Source organism: Lagopus muta, chromosome 14 (genome assembly GCF_023343835.1).
Source record: "Lagopus muta isolate bLagMut1 chromosome 14, bLagMut1 primary, whole genome shotgun sequence".
Taxonomy (NCBI): domain Eukaryota; kingdom Metazoa; phylum Chordata; class Aves; order Galliformes; family Phasianidae; genus Lagopus; species Lagopus muta.
The window spans coordinates 12997612-13008185 of NC_064446.1; positions in this window are offsets into that span (position 1 = coordinate 12997612).

Consider the following 10574-nt stretch of genomic DNA (forward strand, 5'->3'; position numbering starts at 1 on the left):
AGAGGTTACATAAAGCATTTCTGTGACGTTCACTTAGATTTTCCTAAACAACAAAATCAGAACAATGATTCACATTACTTCTCTATTCTCGTTATTTCAGTAACGTTGTTACCAAGGCTTAGAGGTGCCCTTCACATTTTGAAGTAAAATTCAATCCCCACCCAATTTTCTACAAAATGAGGTATAACAGTATTATATGTTAGGTGGCAAAAATAATAAGAGGCGCAGTTAAAAGGGCTAATACTGTCTAGAGAGTTTATGAAGAAGAGAAAACTGAACTGGGGATGTGCTTGTGTAATGGCAAACTGCACAGAAATGGCTGGTTTCCCATTGCTGCTTTAACAGAGTCGTTATCTTCAGGGCAGTAGATGAGAGGATGACACAGAGCCAGCACAAGGCCTGGCAGCTCACCCCCCTGAAGGCAATGAATTCTGCCCTTCTGGCAGTTAGCAGCTGGGAAGGTTATTATTTTCCGGTATTCGTGCTGTGCTGCTCTCTCTGACGGAACGCGCTGCTTTATTTCTTTACAATTGAGTTAAGTAGCATGTAGCAGCTCTTCTGACATAAGTCAAGATAACTGCCTCCATTCTTTGCTGAACACGGTAATGAGTTTGATCCATGTTGTGTTTTTTTGTCTGCTGTTCCCTGAGCAATGTGTTTGCCCAGATCCTTTCACAGTTTGTGAGGTACAGAAATGTGTTTCAATGAGTGGTAAACACATTCGTTAGGAAGGAGCTGCCACTTACATCATCATCACCTTGGGAAATTAGGGTGTCCTTTGTGCCCAGCCTGGTAAGTGTGATAAGCTTGACTTTATCTATATGGTCCTCGAAGGAAAAGCCAACTTGAGGACTTGGCATTTGGGGCTGCAGCTCTAATATGACACTCGAGCAGCAACGGTAGAGAAATTTACTCTATGACAGTAATTAAATACAGTGTACAAGGTAGGTAAACAGTGCTTTTCACTCCCCGTTTTGATGATACAAAAACGAAACACAAAGAGATGAAAAAGAATACCTGAAGGTCAATACTTCATGATCCTGCTGTAATTGCTCGTTGTTTGACACAGAGCATTGATTCTAGCCATATCTCTGTTTGGGAAGGGAGTGGGGTGAAGAAGTGTTGCAAGGTTAACAACCATGCAATAATGGGATTTATAATGACTTTCTCTACGTCCTACAGCTTTCAGTGTGTTTGCATCCCTGAGAGCTCAGGGCAGTCTTGTGTAGTACTTAAGGTGCTCTAAAAAGTGAGCTTCGTTGGGAGGGCTCTTGCACTGTCCCCACAGGAAGCGAGATTACAACAGAGGAGACCTTCAGTTTGACCCAGACTGGCTGTCCCTGAGCTCTTGTTTGCACCCATAAATAGTAAAATGTCATCTGAGACATAGGGCACAGCCAGGCCTTTCCAGTCTCATCCCTACCAGCACAACAAATGCATTGATATCATGGGTCAGTGGTTGGACTATGGGTTGATGGTTGGACTAGATGGTCATAATGATCTTTTCCAAGCTTAATAATTCTCTGATTCTATAATGATTCTGTGATTCTCAGCTCGAGAGCAGTGAACTGGATTCAGACAGACATCTATTCCTATCCCAGTGGAACTGTAGCATACAGGGTTGTTACCCATAGCCACAGCAGTCACCAGGGCAGCAGGAATCCTGCACAGATTCTGTCTCAGGAACACTCAGCCAGCAAGGAAAGAAAATCTTCAAATTCCAGTTGAGGTCGCAGTCCATATTTTCTGGCTGAAGATATCTGTCTTTATCTGCAATGCAGATAAAAGATCCACGTGGCACACACTGTAATTGATTTGGTGCAGGAGGAGGTTTGGTACCTGCATAACTGACAAAACTCAGGAGCCTCACTGTATCACAGCAGTGCTGGCCCTCACCCTGCTGGATTAAAGCTGACATAGGTAGGCTGACAGGAGGTATGGCAGCGTGGATGTGCAGTAAAAGGTTGCCCAGCCACAATATCTCTCCTGGCATGGCACTGCTTGTTGCCTGCACCAAAGGTAGGACTTGTCTGCGTAAGAGACAGCAGATACTTCTCAAGAGCTGAGCTGAGATTGCAGACTGAGCTCAGGGCCTGGGAGCCTTGATAAACTAATTTCAAAGATCTCAGGTACCAGTACAGTGAGTCTGGGTTGTGCAGACCAAATATGAATCCCTCCAGAGCCGAGTTTGTTCTCCTTCTGCAGCGTGTAGGAAAACAACAAGGATCTGGTTTTGTTCTCTGATGTCATGGTTGCAGTAAGTCTGGATGCTGACAGTGTGCAGTGTGCACTGCTGCTGGACCTCGAGCAGCACAAGCAGGACAGAAATCTGCCCGGTTCCCATCAGCAGCACCTGGTGGTTTATTGCCACACTGGTGATCTGCAACACGGCTGATGTGCCACACAGCCCAGGGGAGGGCCAGTTTTCCTGCATACAAAAAGCAGCTACAGCTGTCAGGTACTAAAGGTGCAATTCTGGTCTCTGTGACGTTAATCTAGTTTCGAACAGAGCAACAGAGAGAGGAATCAAGTACCATGATGGTTCACAGTGACTTTCAGAACAGCTGCATCTCCTGGTGTCTCCAACAGCATAATGCCACATCTCTGTGCATTACCATTAATCTTCACTCTTTCCACTGAGGAGAGCATCAAAGCTCCCACACCTGCACCTCCTACCTGGGATCTGCCTGCTCTCTCTTCCCTCTCCTTGGCGGTTCTCTGCTCCTTCTTGAGCTCCAGCCCTCCCTTATCACATGCAGCAGTTGTCTGTTGATTACAAGAATCAAAAGAACATTGAGCTGTGCACAGCAGAGCATTTCTAAATGCCTGCAAGCCCCTGGCAAGAGGAACTCAGTGTCAGGGCCTCTTTTCACAGAGTTCCTCGCAGTGACTTGGCACATTCATCACTCTGAAGGGTTCCTGAGCACAGAGACACACAGCCAGGCTGCCTCCAGCCCTCAGCCCCAGCGCCTTCCAGCACTTCTGTGAACTACAGAGTGGGATGGGATCCAGGAACGAAGTCACACCCCCAGGCTTGTTTGAACAAGCTCTGGCAAGCTTATGCTTCCATTCTGAAAATACACCACTACCAAGTGCCAGCCAAAGTCGCTGCTTTGTCGCACTGGAGAGGCTGCACCTGTTTGTTAATGCCAAAAGGCATCTGTCTCACACTGATTAGCACGAGTGTGTGGCAATAAAAGGAGTAACTTCTCTCTAGCATGGTGCTAACTGTAAAACTCAGCAACTCCCAGCTATTATAAAAGAGCCACAAATATCCCAGAGAGCTTATTGATACCACATTGTGCTAACCTATTGCCAACAGTTCTGTAGAGAGAAAACATTTCGAATCAAAATAGATTGATTAAAAGTGCGTCTTCTTGCACTTCTGGACTGCAAACATCAGATAGGCATGGGATTATAAACACTGAGCAACAAAAGTATAGTACATTTTGTTTAGGAACAGTATTTTTACTCGCTTATATAAATCACCAGTTATCTGAGTGAATAACGGAGGAACTTTTTGCTGCAGAACTGGCATTCTGGTTTTTGAGCTGGCCCAGTGAGAAGTGTGCACATGAGGAAGGAGTCAATTCATTTATTTCTCTCAGGACAGTGCAGTGTATCAGAAGTAAGGGGGTATGACCAGACAAGATAAGAGGACTAACAAAGGGAAAATATAAGCCGAGAAACAAAACCCAGCTTCCCAGAGCAGGATCCATTCATCTGTGCTGCAGCCCGATAAGAAACCAGGGGAGCACATGGCTTGGGCTCTGGGGAACATTGCTCGAAGAGACAAAGCGTTAATGAGTGCATTGGAGAGGAGGAGGTTCTGCTCCAGCTCTGCCATTTGACAGGGCTCTCGGGCAGCGGGAGCCATGCCCATTAGTGCTTGTTAATGAGAAATGAGGCTGAGCTCAGACTTGTGATTTATCTTTAGTAGTGGAGAAGTAGGTTAAAAATTCCAGGGAGGACAGGAGCACCTAGGGAAAAAGAAAGGGGTGGGCTGCTAGCACTCATGTAACAGCCAACACCTTTTGGGGTGTCCTCTGGAGGAGGGTTACTTTACGATATGGTTCTACAGAAAGCCAATTACCCCAACACCCCACAGAGCCCGAATTCAAGAAGTGCCCATGGGATAGAAAAACAATAAAGAATAGAGCAAAATAAATGTCTCCACTGGTAATTGATGGATGCAACATGGACCACAGGTCAGTGAAACATGACCCAGTCATAAGAGCCAGCACAGCGGGCTGCACTCTGGCTTCCTAATCTGGCTGTGACAGATGCTTTGTCTCAGCAGGTCGCCTCCACGCTGTCCCAAAGTTTTGTTGGGTATACACGTGATGTTGTAAATCTGCCCCATGGCCAGGCTGCCCCATGCTTCTCTCCTGGCTTCTCACTGATGCTGCAGCCCAGGGTTTGTCATCATCCAAAGTGGCTTCAGCAGAGGAAACTCCTTCTTCCAATTCCATCTCTTAGCAGTTGTCAGGGAAGGGAATACAAGACAGCATAAGATAATGATACAAATTGGCTAAAGAAGTGCTTTTTTAGTTGCCCTCCTTGGAATGTAAAATAATAGGGATGGTATTTTGGTAGAATCATTCTTGTCCAAACCATTCAGAAATACTTGTGAGCAGTGGAATGAAGACTGTGGTCATTCTTCAGTAGCATTCATGCTCTGTATTGAAAGCAGCAGATGCTGCTGGAAAGTTCCAGGCACTGTGGCCATTAATATCCTTCCCACACCTGAATGCACAGCTCATTGCTTTTTTAGAGAATCTGGAATAAGTATTTACCCTCGAGAATTCAAAATCTGCTTTTCTATTAGTATTTAACAGCACTTTCCAAGGAAGATCTGCCTTCTTAGTACATGACTGACGGAAACATAATTATTAAGTGTACAATTACAGTGCTTCTTCCTGCAGTATCACTATTCAGCAAGCAGATATGACATGTTTCATGAGCCTCTGGGTGCTATCATTGTCTTGTTCCACAGAAGAGGAGAGTAAGGATCAGCATTTCATGATCCGCTCATATAGGATTTGATAAAGCTGGAAGAAAGAACCAGTTTGGTTGTTTTAACTTTCTGTCTGCAGTATAAAGAAATACAACATGACGCAGTACAAGGAAGTAGAATGTAAGAGCTTTGGAGCAAGGTAGCAATTAGAGGTCCCCTGAATGGGAGATGCCTGGGACAATGGGGAGTGCAGAAGGAAGCACAAGAAATAGTCCTGAGGTTGGCTCAGAGGTTGGCCCATCTACGAGGCACCCGATTCCTTGGGAAAGGCCATCTGCGGTCCCATCATTTGTGTCCCTGTGTCCTGGGGCCACGTTCGTGGTGATGCTGTGGTCATCCCCAGAGCTGCAGGCATGGGGCAACCCTCCCAAGGGACAGAACTCCACAGGATGGATGCAGATTGTAGGGTGTTTGCCTTGTGGTTGTTTTCACCTCAGAGGTTTAGAACAGTACTGCAGAGTGCAGCTGCTTTCACTCATGTAGAAACAGCCATTGATGAGTCAGAACATGGGAACAGTTCTGCTGTCAGCCAAACAAAGACCCTGGGCTCCTGCCCTCACTGTGTTTGGAAAAGAATCGTTCCCAATTATGCATTCCAGTACACATGATTGCTCTGAGAACCAAACATATTTGCAGGACTCTTTTACTGCCTTCAATCTTTTGTTTGCCAGAACTGCTGGCTGTGGAACACAGAAAGTCCAGGGGAGAGCAGCAAGAACAAAGAGAGGTAACAGCAAACAAATGCTGTTAGGAAGAACAGAAAAAATAATTGGCTGGTTTTGTCTAGTGGGAATGAAAGAGATACATGATAATACCCTTTAAATATGTAGAGGTGTTATATTATAGAGTCTTACGTGGTGCTGTGTGGAGCCAGGAGCTGAACCCAATGATCCTTGTGCGTCCTTTCCAACTTGGGTATTCTATGATTCCATGGTCAGGAGACAAGAAGTAATAGATCTCACTGAAGGAGAGCTGTTGGTTAGACATTAGGAAGGGCTCAGAGCTCTGTGCAAGGAGTGTGTTACATCCCAGGAGCGCCAGGAGAGGTGAGGCACCCTGCGATCAAGAACAGGTTAGGCAGAGGAGTTCAGGTCCCTTTATTTCCCGTGATCTTTTCTCATACAGTATGTACCTGATTAAAATACCATAGAATGTTTCCCTGCTGCCTGGGAAATCACAAGAAGTACTTTAATAGCTGCATTTCTGAGTTCTTTCCAGCTGTTTTAGCTGCTTGGGCTGCACAGATTAGCTCATAACCTTTTAATAACATAATTGAAAAGAGCAGGACTTCCAAACAAACCACTGTGTGTACAGACCCAGCTACCACTGAGTTTGCATGAAACCAATTGGAATCACACATAGTGAAGGCCTGCAGTGCCATGCAGACTTGCTGTAGGCCAACGAGCCCCGTGCTTTAGGAAGACATCTTTGTGGGCATCTCATCTGATTGCACTCCTTCAAGCAGCAGACAGTTCCAGTCAGTTCTTGCCATGCCAGTTTTGCGACATTAGCTTTGCTAAATTGAGTCCTGCAGGGTTGTGTTGGAGAGTTGACATCTGCACTTTGAAACTGATGCAGTCACGTTGAGGAGACAAGCTGACTGTGCAGACATGAAGTGCCTTTCGCTTGCAGGAGCCCCAAGAGATCCTCCCAGCTCAAAGTTCTGGGGATCTGCTGCCAGTTCTCTTCCTCCTCAGCTAAGCTGGTTGATTTCTCCGAGGTGCAGGATGTTCTCAGATTCTTCCAAAATATGTGGGAGTGACAGTTGCCGAGTAACAAGAACTCGTCACTCTTTTCCTGAAATGCTCAATCCCTCACGTTTCTGTTTTGTACAGTGGGCAGATGAAGCTGTGAGTTGGGCACCAGTCTAGGACCAGGATTGCTCAGATCTCAGCCTTGCCCTTGGGTAAATCTACTGGGTCAGAGTTCAAAGAGAGGAAGGGATCTGACTGCCTCTGGACTTCATGAACACCATCAGGGATGCATTTCATGATTCACTGAACTGACTCCGTGTCCAATGTAATGAGATTGTGGCAATGATGCTGTGGCCATGGAGAGGCTGCCTAGCATTTCTTCAAGAGGTGCTCTTCCCCAAGAGCTCATCCCACATCACACACCAAGCAGAGTCATCATCTAAAGCTGATAGATCCCACCCCTTCACAGGAATTAGGAGGAAAATTCAGCCCTTTTGATATCTATGGGACTGGGCAAGAAGAGCAAATGAGATGATCAGGAATGGAGAAGCTGCCTTAGGAGGAGACATGCTGAGCTGGACAAAGAGAAGGATGATAGCACAAAGATTTACAATATGAAGAATGTAGTGGATAGGGTGAATGTTATCTGCTGGCCAGCAAGTGCTGCAGTGCCAGAATGAGAGGACATTTGCTGAAATTTGTAGGGGATTCATTCTAACAGACAAACAAAAATGCTTCTGTACAAAGTGAGGAGTGAGCTTCTGGAACTGGCAGCCACTGGAGACTGTGGGAACAGCCAGAACGGTCAGGGATGGAGGATGGGAACTGTTGAGTCACAGCCTGAGCCACTGATTGAGCACCTGGGGAAAGGACCAGGTCAGCCCTGCGAGCACAGGTGAAAGCAATTCAGGTGTGCAATTGGAAGAGGTGGAGCCTGGCTGCACCTCTCTCAGACCTCATTTAAGGTCTGACAGCCACTGGGGAAGGATCTCTGGTTGGAGATCCTTCTCTTGTGGAGTCTGTCCTGCAAGCCAAGATCTTCAGAGATGGGTGAGCACCTTTACTTTTCCTTTGAAATGCCATCCTATCCACGTTGGTCCCTTTGGTGTTACTCTCCTGTATTGCCCTTCCACGGTGTTAATCTTTCCAATTGTAACAGAACTCTATGATCAGTCAGTGAATGAAAAGCCTAGCGATTGATGCCCAATGGTCCAGACAAAGGATTCTCTCTAAGATCTCTGATACAACCATAGTGGTTGCTAGGAGTATGAGCCACCTTCAAATTCCATCCAGGGGCACGTCCTCTTCTTAATGTCTTGAAATCTCATTCTTTGGCCCTTTGGCCCTCTTCCTCCCACGCAGCAGCAAGGAGAAGCACCTTGGACGTGTCCTGGATGCAAACAGTGTCAGAGTTTGTGGCACATTGTCAAAGTGAATGACACAGCAGAATGACGTGGGAATGACTCCATGTTCATGCACTTCAATAAGCTGGTTATAAACAAAAGGTTTCCTCCTCTAATGTTCCCGGTCTTTGCTGCCGCACTGGAGAGGACTGAACTAATGAAGATCTCCTCCTGTGAGCAACATGAGTAACTGTTCCTTTTATATTACACTAAAAAGAACGTAAACCAGAAAAGGCGTTCTTTGCTGGCAATAGATCATGAGAGACACTAAGGTATTGCTATTAGCAGTGGAAAAACGCTGTTCTCCCACAGCCTTCTTCAGCCCCATATTCATATAGCACTTCAGTAGAGGGTGTTGGGATGTCTGGATAGAAAATGAAACAGAAGATAAATTGGTACCTCCACTGGCACGTGAGTGACTTTGTCTTCTTTGGATTTGTCTTCTAACTTACAAAATGAGACCACAGATAACGACGACTTTACAAACCTGCCCTTCTTCCCCTCTCAGCCCCTCCTGAACAAATCCCTTGGCTGAAATGAGCTCAACGTGAAGATAAATGTTCTGGCAATAGTGTGCAGTATTATTTTTGGCACTTGAAGAGTCTCAAGCTAGATAAGGGAAGACTGAAAGGAAGACAGAGCTTTTCTTGTTACGTTTGGTTTTGTTTTCCAAATGCAAAGGACCAAATTCCAATCAGACATTTGAACATGCAGTCCTTTCCTTTTCTGGATTACTGCAGTGATTTCTGATTTTTCACCACATTAACTGATTCTGAGGCTTTATTTCAAACCCAGCACATTCGGAGCCTGGATGAAATCACACAATAACGGAGCTGAGAGACAAAAGCATGCAAAGGCAGCGCCAACTCTATGGCTCCTGCCCAAACAAAGGGCTAATTTGGCTTCAGACACAGTTTGCTGTAGAAATGATAAGATTAACACCTGATATCAGGGGAAACTGTGACCTCCTTCTGCAGAATGGCACTTCAGCCTCTCTTTTATTAGCACACGTTAGAGGAGCTGCTTCTTCACACAGATCATGCAGAGCCTTTGTGGAAAGCTCGGAGCAATGCTTCTGCAGGTACATCTGGGGGCATGTTGAATAAAACATGTGCTATTTGACACTGGGCTGCCGTGGGTAATGGGAGAGGGCACACGTTCCTGCATGGCAGAGAGCCGTGAGGATGGAGCTGGCCTTTACAATAGCAGGATGAAGCATGGGGACACGCAGGAGTGGCTTTGATTCCAGCAGAGCCCTGAGCAAAGAGCCCCGCTCACCCTGCATTGATCTAAATGCCTGCTGCACGTATTGCCTCCAGACAAGGGAAAATAAAAGCCCCAAACCTTTGCTCTCTGTGTGAGCGTGAGCTTGTTATAGACACAGCTACCTGGGAAATCAAAGGGGAAGGAATTATCAGAGCAAACTATGTGTTGCAGAGGTGGAAATTCCAGTGCTCAGAGAGCCTCAAGCACAGCTTCTGTTCTGCTTTGTCAAGCCTGCAATTTGATGCGAGGCTCTGAGACTTCTGAGAGCTCCTCGGCAGCCTGTAAGGAGGAACAGGTGCCTGCACTGCTCTTTTAAATGAAGATGTTGCCACGTCCCAGCTCTTGTGTTCTTCTGGCACACGAGTGATCACTGCACGGAGTGGTCAGAGGCAATCGTGACGGTCTGTGGGGTACTGATTTACTCCAAACAGGCTTTGCAAAGGAGGCTTGCTCCCTTGGCCTCTGCCTTCTGTTGTTTGGCAGCCGGCGCAAGGCTGCTTCCCATCACCAGGGGCACTGCAGCTTTCCGCAGGGATGCGAACACAGCTGAGAGCTATTTCCCTGCCTGGATGTGCAAGGATGTAACTTTTCCAAACAGCAGGGAAGGAACAGCAAGCTCATAGGCAGAAATCCATTAGTAAAGCTGCCTGAGTGCATTAAATAAAGCAAACGGAACTTTGCTGTTACACTCAAGTAAATAGTTTCTCCTTCTCAGTTTTCTCCCTCTGCTGTATAAATGCCATCGCCAGTATTTATTTGAGAAGAGCTGGGATCTATTTACTTATTTATCCATATTTAGTTTAAAAGCCCGGGCTCAAAATTAAACAGCCATTCATAATGTCATTATCTGCCCTGCTCTGCGGTCAGGTTCTGTATGTGGTGTCACAGGACAAAACCTTTGGCAAAGCTCTGGAGGAGCAGCTTAGCTCCTCATCCATCTCATCTGGCAGCACGATGGGCTTCCAGGCTTGTACTGCTGTGCTGCTTTATTCTGACATCTATCATGGCATGGTAAATCACTTTCTGAAGTGTTTATTGGTAATAGTTGAATTCTTTCCACCCATTTAAGCTGCTTTTGAAAAATAAACATTTCCTTGTGCCTTGGAGTTTGATGGAAACACAGGGAGAGTTCCTTGGGTTGGGGAAACGACCGGTTCACGAGGTAGGGATGGAATTTACCAGTGCTGTGGAGGA